At 39.4% G+C, this 9,496-nt stretch overlaps 2 long non-coding RNA genes across 2 annotated transcripts in view; both read left to right on the top strand.

Annotated features, from left to right (window-relative positions):
• The window catches only part of LOC102241343, a 6,045-nt gene extending 1,670 nt beyond the window's left edge, over positions 1 to 4,375 (top strand). Inside the window, exons 2-3 of the long non-coding RNA XR_001362519.1 lie at positions 1,251 to 1,363; positions 4,248 to 4,375. This is a non-coding gene — a long non-coding RNA (uncharacterized LOC102241343). The remainder of the gene's footprint in view (positions 1 to 1,250; positions 1,364 to 4,247) is intronic.
• A 1,283-nt stretch (positions 4,376 to 5,658) lies between these two features.
• The window catches only part of LOC106726445, a 35,137-nt gene continuing 31,299 nt past the window's right edge, over positions 5,659 to 9,496 (top strand). The window contains exon 1 of the long non-coding RNA XR_001362520.1: positions 5,659 to 5,786. This is a non-coding gene — a long non-coding RNA (uncharacterized LOC106726445). The remainder of the gene's footprint in view (positions 5,787 to 9,496) is intronic.

The raw sequence follows: 9,496 nt of genomic DNA, 5'->3' as shown, positions 1-9,496 counted from the left end.
TTCTATGTTTCTATGTCTCTGGATCTATTTTGTTCATTTAGATTTGGCCATTTTAAAGGTTTGAAAGTCAGCCAGATAGAGGTGGACACTAAGAAGTTAAATAAAAAGGTTTTAAAATATGGGAAAGAGACACCTGGCCGGCATGGTTCAGTGGTTGAGTGTGGACCTATGAACCAGGAGGTCAAGGTTTGATTCCCCGTCAGGGCACATGCCAGGGTTGTGGGTTCGATCCCCAGTAGAGGGTATGCAGGAGGCAGCCAATCAGTGATTCTCTCTCATCATCGATGTTTCTATCCCTCTCTCCCTCTTCCTTCCTCTCTGAAATAAAAAAAAAAATATGTGTGTGCATATATATATGAAAGAGGATTGAACTAGAAAATAGGGAAGTTATCAGCCTACAGTTATATCACTGTGACAAAAAGAATAAAACGAAGGGCAGAATCTTAGAGAACATCCTCTTTAGAACCTGGTTACATAGCCCAGAGGCAATAGCATCACCAGGGAGTTTGTTAGAAATCTCAGCCTTCCCCACCCCAGACTTGCTGAATCTTAACAAGAACCCCAAGTGATTTGTATCACATTAAAGTTTGAGAAGTTCTGACCTAGATGAGAGAAGCCAGTGTCAACAACAAATAAGTTTTTTTTAAAGGGGGGATCTAATCTAGATGAGAAGCCAGCAAAGAAAGAGGGAAGAGAACTAAGATAATGCAAAATCTCCAAATCAAGGTAAATTGGCCATTCACAAAGGCAGGGGAAGGAAGGAGTTTCCTTCCACAGAGATTGAAAAGTGCAAGAAAGGAAGGTATGTTTCAATTTTGTGATTAAGTGTGTAGTTACTAGGACCATGTTCTAATTGAAAGCTTGGAAACTGCCCCTTTGTGATCAGGGACAGCCTAGAAATCTAATCCCCTCCCCGCTCCATGCTCACCTATATAGGACATATTGAAGTAGGTTTGTGGATTTGATAGCAGAACAAAGTAGTTCTTTTTTAGTTATTTATATTTTCTCGGCGAAATAGCAAGATCATTTTGGCAGATCGCTAATTGTCCATCACAATTTATTCTCCTTCCTGGGCACACAGTCTTTTTTGTTTGTTTGTTTGTTTGTTTGTTTGTGTGTGTTTTCAGCCTCTCTTTCAGTTAGGTATGGTCAAGCTTTAAGTTGTTGCTAGTGAAATGTGAACAGAAATGATGTCTGCCATTGCCAGGCCAGTGTGCCTCCTTCATGCATTTTTTTTTTCTTTCTGCCAGATGGATTATGCAGGTGACTACAAACTGCCCAGATTGACAGAGCCACAAGAAAGAAGGTGCCTGGATGAAGGAGAGCTGCCCTCTGACCTGGAACACTCATTCTGGATTATTATGTGAGCAAGATATAAATTTAGAGAATGAGCTGAAAACATAAGAGATGGGTTGGAGAGCCGGAGGCTTGAAATTAAAATTAGAAGAGGGGCTGTAGTTATCAGTAATGTCAAGGTGTAGGAAATGATTGTGAAAGTAGGAAGCTGCAATTAGCAGGGGGCACAAATCATCTGCAGAGTGGTAGTCAAGGAACTGAGAGGCAGGAAGGGGTATCACAAAGAATTATCCACTGGAGTTAGAGTAGCCTTGGAGTGGTGAATAGCCTTGGAGGGAGTGATAATGAGTCTGGTACTAAAATCTTCAAAGAATGAGGGGTTAAATGATCTGAATTAGGGCGTTCAAGGCCATCAGTAACTTAATATGTTCCACTCTTTGATGATAAGAGTTTTCATTTAAACAGGCACTTTAAAGTTTTATTGTACTAATGTGGGGTTTCTAATTGCTTCTCTTTGACCTCTCAGATTGCAGATGGTAACTGCTTTCTTTAAGAGGAAGTACCCATATGTCTGTATTATAAAACAAACACATGCCAGGCTTCCCAGTTTAAATGACTATGCTTTAAAATGTGTCATAGACTACTCTGTTCTACCTCCAACGATTACCTTCAAAAAATGTGTCAAAAGTGATGCTAGCTTTGCCACATCAAATGATGTCTGGTAAATGTTCAAAATCTACATGAAAACTTTAGATATAACTTAATAAACAGGGATTGACTAGAAACCTGACATTAAAAATAATAAGATTACCTGTAGTTTAGAAAATGATGTATCATATTGTATAAAGAGACTCTGATGTCAGACTGCAAGGGGTTGAATCAAAGCACCTATCCTATGGGGTTATGGTGCGGATAAAATGTAATATTTATCATACATATAAGCACTTAAAGACTGCTTAGCACATACGCCCTGGCCAGTGTGACATAGTTGATTAAAGATTATCCTGTGTACTGTAAGGTCACCGGTTCAATTCCTGGTCAGGGCATATACCCAGGTTTCAGGTTCAGTCCCTGATTAAGGCGCATATAGGAGGCAACCGATCCATGTTTCTCTCTCCCTCTCCCTTCCTCTCTCTCTAAAAATGAATGAAAAACATATTTAAAATTTTTTTTAAAGACTGCTTAGCACATATAAGCACTCAATAGAGTTAGCTATAGTTATTCTGTTGTTGTACTTATTCTTATGGAATTGCCTATAAGTATACTTGGACTTTTCCTACTTAAAAAATATGTTAATTTCATTACATCTATAATGTTAGGACCTAAAAGTAAGGAGACTTCTGGTTAAACATGGTGCATTGAACACACATTTTTCTCCACTCCAGATACCTCACTAAAATGACAGTGAAGGAATAAAAAGGTATAAACACATTAAGACAAAGCAAATAGGAAGAGAGATTTCTGCTGAACAAGGATGTCGACAAAACTTGGGAACATGGAAAGCAGATGGTTGAGTGATAACTGACTTACCCAAACCACGAAAGGGAATACCTAAGCTTTTGGGAGGAGGAAGAGCCAGCCAGGTGAACCTGTTTACATCACAGATCCTGGAAAGGTCTGAAACTGGAACTGCCACACCTCTGAAAGCAGACGTAGAGTGGGTTGCAAACCACAATTCATTATGAAAGTTTTATAAAGAAGTCAGATCCTTCATTCCCTCTAATCCCTACTCCATTCCATGCTGCCTTAACTCAGCAGAGGATGGGAGGGTTCCTCTCTGGAGAGGCAGACTCAGAATTCCCCTGGACATCAGGCAGAGCTGAAGACAGGGGTGACTCTCTCCACAGAAAAGCTGAATTAATCAAGTTGTATATATTGAATTGTAAGCCATAACCCCAGCTTCATTCAGATGCTAGAATGCTGGGATCTTAAGCTTCCTCTTTGGGAAAAAGTAGCTGGTCCAAGAGAAAAGGCCTACAAATATTGACTTTGAGGGTCTTATAATGGAGAATGTGGCTTGTCACCTATCTCTTTATAGTGAAGCCCTGCCCATATCAACAGAGGCTCTAATCAACTATTTATTATCTCATTCTTAAATGTGGGTGTATAGTCAAGGACCACCAGATAGTTGAAGAAATCCTCTTTCTTTCATGAAGGAAGAAAATAGAAATAAGAGAAGAAACCAAGGAAATAGAGCCAATGCAGAGAACAGAAAAAGATGTCAAAATGAAAACAATTCTCAAAAGTTTTAACTCACATATGCTAATGAAGCTACAGGAGAGAAGTACTCCACCAAAATAAGGGTGTAAACTAAGAAACAAACACATAGGGCCTGGTAAACAGGAGCTCTGACAGAAAAAAACAAAAAGAATTCCTGGGCCCTGGCCAGTGTGGCTCAGTTGGTTGGAGCATCATCCCATACACCAAAAGGTGGTGGGTTTGATTCCCAGTCAGGGCACATACCCAGGTTGGAGGTTCGATCCCCTGGGTGCTTACAGAAAGCAACTGATCAATGTTTCTCTCGCACATTGATGTGTCTCTCTCTCTGTCTCTGTCTCTCTGTCTCTCTCTCCCCTGGGATGACAGTGAAGGGAAGTTCCAGGATGACAGCTATGTAGCAGGTCTTTAGAGCAACCAGTTTGTTCTGATAAAGGATCGAGGGCTCTAGAGGGGATGTCTCCAAGGGGAAAAAAAATCAGAACTGATCAATGGCCTGTGTTTGAACCTTATGAACATATAAAGATGAAATGATGATAGGTATAAAGAAAACTAAGCAAACCCAAGAAAGAGGAGATTATAAACTACAGGTACACTGTATGATTGTTTTAAGAACACTTGATGTTGCCTCTCTAGAGGAGAATTATACTTCCCTGCCCTATTGATGACAGACCTGGCAGTGTGAATTGCTGTGGCCAATGAAATAGGGGCACAACTCAGTGTGTCCCTTCCAGGCAGAAGCTTCAGGAGCCATGTCTCTGCCCCTGCCACAAGATGGGCTGCCTCTGGCCATCTGAGTCCTGAGTGAAGACACCATAGAGCAGAACTACAAGCTGACCTGCCACTGGGCATGCAGTGTGAATGACAAGTAAACCTTTATTGTTGCAGTCTGCTGAGGGTTTTGTGGAATTTTGTTAATGTGGCATAATTAACCTCTCCTGACTGATATGATAACATGAGATTTTGTGGACAATACATAATAGACATTAAAATATACATAATAGGTCAACAGAAAACCCAGCAAGATGGCGGCATAGGTAAACACCGCATCAAGTTGTATATATTGAATTGTAAGCCATAACCCCAGCTTCATTCAGATGCTAGAATGCTGGGATCTTAAGCTTCCTCTTTGGGAAAAAGTAGCTGGTCCAAGAGAAAAGGCCTACAAATATTGACTTTGAGGGTCTTATAATGGAGAATGTGGCTTGTCACCTATCTCTTTATAGTGAAGCCCTGCCCATATCAACAGAGGCTCTAATCAACTATTTATTATCTCATTCTTAAATGTGGGTGTATAGTCAAGGACCACCAGATAGTTGAAGAAATCCTCTTTCTTTCATGAAGGAAGAAAATAGAAATAAGAGAAGAAACCAAGGAAATAGAGCCAATGCAGAGAACAGAAAAAGATGTCAAAATGAAAACAATTCTCAAAAGTTTTAACTCACATATGCTAATGAAGCTACAGGAGAGAAGTACTCCACCAAAATAAGGGTGTAAACTAAGAAACAAACACATAGGGCCTGGTAAACAGGAGCTCTGACAGAAAAAAACAAAAAGAATTCCTGGGCCCTGGCCAGTGTGGCTCAGTTGGTTGGAGCATCATCCCATACACCAAAAGGTGGTGGGTTTGATTCCCAGTCAGGGCACATACCCAGGTTGGAGGTTCGATCCCCTGGGTGCTTACAGAAAGCAACTGATCAATGTTTCTCTCGCACATTGATGTGTCTCTCTCTCTGTCTCTGTCTCTCTGTCTCTCTCTCCCCTGGGATGACAGTGAAGGGAAGTTCCAGGATGACAGCTATGTAGCAGGTCTTTAGAGCAACCAGTTTGTTCTGATAAAGGATCGAGGGCTCTAGAGGGGATGTCTCCAAGGGGAAAAAAAATCAGAACTGATCAATGGCCTGTGTTTGAACCTTATGAACATATAAAGATGAAATGATGATAGGTATAAAGAAAACTAAGCAAACCCAAGAAAGAGGAGATTATAAACTACAGGTACACTGTATGATTGTTTTAAGAACACTTGATGTTGCCTCTCTAGAGGAGAATTATACTTCCCTGCCCTATTGATGACAGACCTGGCAGTGTGAATTGCTGTGGCCAATGAAATAGGGGCACAACTCAGTGTGTCCCTTCCAGGCAGAAGCTTCAGGAGCCATGTCTCTGCCCCTGCCACAAGATGGGCTGCCTCTGGCCATCTGAGTCCTGAGTGAAGACACCATAGAGCAGAACTACAAGCTGACCTGCCACTGGGCATGCAGTGTGAATGACAAGTAAACCTTTATTGTTGCAGTCTGCTGAGGGTTTTGTGGAATTTTGTTAATGTGGCATAATTAACCTCTCCTGACTGATATGATAACATGAGATTTTGTGGACAATACATAATAGACATTAAAATATACATAATAAATACTTAATAATGTCACATAAACATATGAGAAATTAGTAAATATAATAAAATGGCTAAAACTGAAAAACTAAGACATGGCAATGGAAACGTGCTCTTTAGAAATGTGGAATTAAGTAGCAGAACAATTTTCCTTTGGTGGACAATACATAATAGACATTAAAATATACATAATAAATACTTAATAATGTCACATAAACATATGAGAAATTAGTAAATGGCATAAAATGGCTAAAACTGAAAAACTAAGACATGGCAATGGAAACGTGCTCTTTAGAAATGTGGAATTAAGTAGCAGAACAACAGTTTTCCTTTGGGAAGCAGTTATCAGTGATGACAGATGGAGCAGGGCCTTCTGTTTATTATGAGCCTTGTAATTATTTGACTCTGAAATCAGATATTGTCACCTTGAAAAAAATTAAAAATTGCATATCTTTAAAAAATTAATGGTGAGAAGGAAAATTATAGTATTGTTCTTAATTCACCAAATTTAATACTGACCATCAATTATTCCACAGTAATACTAAGATGTAGATACTAATACTACTAATACTAAGAAGAATTAATTCTTAATATATAAAATTAACTCCAAGTTGACCCAAGACATAAATATAAGAACTAAAACTATAAAACTCTTAAAAGAAAATATAGATGTAAATCTGCATGATATTAGATTAAGTAATGGTTTCTTAGATATGACAACTAAAGTACAAATCATCAAAAGAAAAAATAAGATTTCATCAAATTTAAAAACTTTCGCAATGCAAAAGACACTATCAAAAAAGTAAAGCCTGGCCACTGTTGCTCAGTGGTTGAGCTTTGACCTATGCACCAGGAAGTTGACCTATGGTTTGATTCCTGGTCAGACACATGCCCAGGTTGTGGGTTTGATTCCCCGTGTGGGGCATGTAGGAGGCAGCTGATCAATGATTCTCTCTCATCATAGATGTCTCATGTCTCTCTCTCTCTCCCTCTCTCTTCCTCTCTGAAATCAATAAAAAAGAAAATATTTTTTTTAAAGTGAAAAGACAACCCACAGGATGGGAGAAAATATTTGCAAATCATATATCTGGTAAGGAACTTGTATTAGACTATATAATGAACTTTTACAACTCAACTTGGACCTGGACAATTAAACTGGCATAATTAGTTCTTTACATATAATTTCCCTCTTTATGGGAGATAGGGAACTTTGTAATAAATCTTACTAAGAGGATCTCAGCACTACTGAAGGTAACTTCTTCCAGAAAAACTGTTATTAGTAGTGTTCCTCTCAGATTTATTTGTTCACAATCCAGTAGAATACTTAGGACTGTAGGTTCTATTACTCTTACAGTCTTCGCTTTCTCTTTGATTTCTTGGCTATACAAGTCATGGATGCTTTGATATAAAGTGACAACTTATTCCTTAATATTGGCAGATATTTGCAAACTAAGGAGAATGAGCTTGTCTCAGGATGCTTATAAAGGAGAGACCACCATGGTAATGTCAGATTTAATTCTATTAATATACTTCTTGTATATAGTAGCTAAGAGAATCAACTGTCAAAGACTGACATTTCTGTTAATTTGATCCCATAACTATACACGTACCAAAAAAATCAACTTACTGTTTTACAATTTCCTTGAGGAGAGAAAAATAAAGTTTTCAATATCTTAGTAATTAACTTATGGAAACCATTCTTTTTGGTTCACAAATGTAATTGTTACTAAAGAAATAAGTAACAAATAGCCAAAAACTGATGGTTAAAAACCCTCTAAAGTCTGCCTGGCATGGCTCAGTGGTTGAACATTGAACAATGAACCAGGAGGTCCTGATTCCATTTGAGGCATATGCCCAGGTTGTGGGCTCAATTCCCCAGTCATGGGCCTGCAGAAGGTAGCCAATTGGTAATTCTCTCTCTCTCATCATTGATGTTTCATCTCTCTCTCCCTCTCCCTTCCTCTCTGAAATTAATAATATATGTGTATTTAAAACCACTAAAACATATTCTTTTTTTTTAAATTTCAGAGTGGGAGAGAGAGAAACATCAATGATGAGAAAGAATAATTGATCAGCTGCCTCCTATTCGCCCCACACTGGGGATGTAGCCCACAACCAGGCATGTGCTCTGACCAGGAATCCAACAGTGACCTTCTGATTCATAGGTCCACACTCAACCACTAAACCATGCCAGCCAGGCATATTCTTTTATTCATAAATCAAAGAAAGTCATAAAGCACTTCTTATGACTAAAAATACTCAGCCAAGTCTTTGAGATATTTTCTTGTGAGAATAGAATTCACATAAGACTTCCCAGAAAAAAAAACTTCCCAGAGAATACTGTTATTTCTATTGTTGCTGACATATAGAACTAAAACTCTAAGAATTTGTTTTAAAGTTTTATGATATATACAAAATAAACAATCACGTATGTACTAAAAAGTTATCTCATTTTGAAACCCAATTCTCTAGAAAACCTACTATATTTATTCCATTATAAATATGATACTTTAGTTTTCAAAGTGCTTTCATGTATTTATTTGATAAAGCAAAAGGCTATTTACCATGTAGTGAAAATAGCAATTTCCTTCCCAATTAATTATTAAATAACTAGAGGCCTGATGCACGAAATTCGTGCAAGGGGCTCCACCCTCGCAGCCCTGACTTCATCCAGAAAGTTGTCGTCCAGAAGGACGTCCAGTCTAATTAGCATATTATGCTTTTATTATTATAGATTACTTTGAGTTGCATTTGAAAACTAAGGTTTTTATTTTAAATGCAAGGAAGTTATTCATAACATTTTTTTTAAAGAAAGGTCTGTTTGGTATTTTAGAAAATATCATTATTTAATGTATTCCATTAAGATTATAACCTGGGTCATTCTGGTCATTTTCCAGTCACCTGGTGACACCTGGTGCTAGCTGGGAAATGGTCCAGGGCAACGTATAGACTTAGTTCAGATGCTTCCCAACACCCAGGTAATGGGAATTTTAAATGGTGATTGACCCCTCAGTATAAAAATACCTTGCCTGGTTCCCACTCTTCCTATCTAGAAAAAAGAAATTATGCTAGAAAGTAACAACAAAAGTTTGGCAATTTTTATACTTATAAAAGAACTAGAGGCCCAGTGCACAAAAATTTGTGCACTCTGGGGGGTCCCTCAGCCCGGCCTGTGCCCTCTTGTAGTCTGGGACCCCTTGGAGGATGTCCACCTGCTGGCTTAGGCCCGCTCCCTGGGGGATCGGGCCCAAGCTGGCAGTCAGACATCCCTCTGGCAGCCCGGGAGCCCTCGGGGGATGTCCACTTGCCAGCGGGGAGCAGGCCTAAGCTGCAGTCTGACACCCTTAGTGCTGCTGAGGAGGCGGGAGAGGCTCCCACCACCACCACCGCTGTACTAGCAACCGTCAGCCTGGCTTGTGGCTGAGCAGAGCTCCCCCTGTGGGAGCGCACTGACCACCAGGAGGCAGCTCCTGCATTGAGCGTCTGCCCCCTGGTGGTCAGTGTGTGTCATAGTGACCAGTCATTCCCAGTCTTTCTGCTGTTAGGGTCAGTTTGCATATTACCCTTTTATTATATAGGATAGAAGCCTGGTGC

The sequence above is a fragment of the Myotis brandtii genome, unplaced genomic scaffold (assembly GCF_000412655.1).
Source record: "Myotis brandtii unplaced genomic scaffold, ASM41265v1 scaffold266, whole genome shotgun sequence".
Lineage (NCBI taxonomy): Eukaryota > Metazoa > Chordata > Mammalia > Chiroptera > Vespertilionidae > Myotis > Myotis brandtii.
Note: the sequence above shows the minus strand (reverse complement) of the source record. Positions and strands in the feature narration are given on the sequence as shown.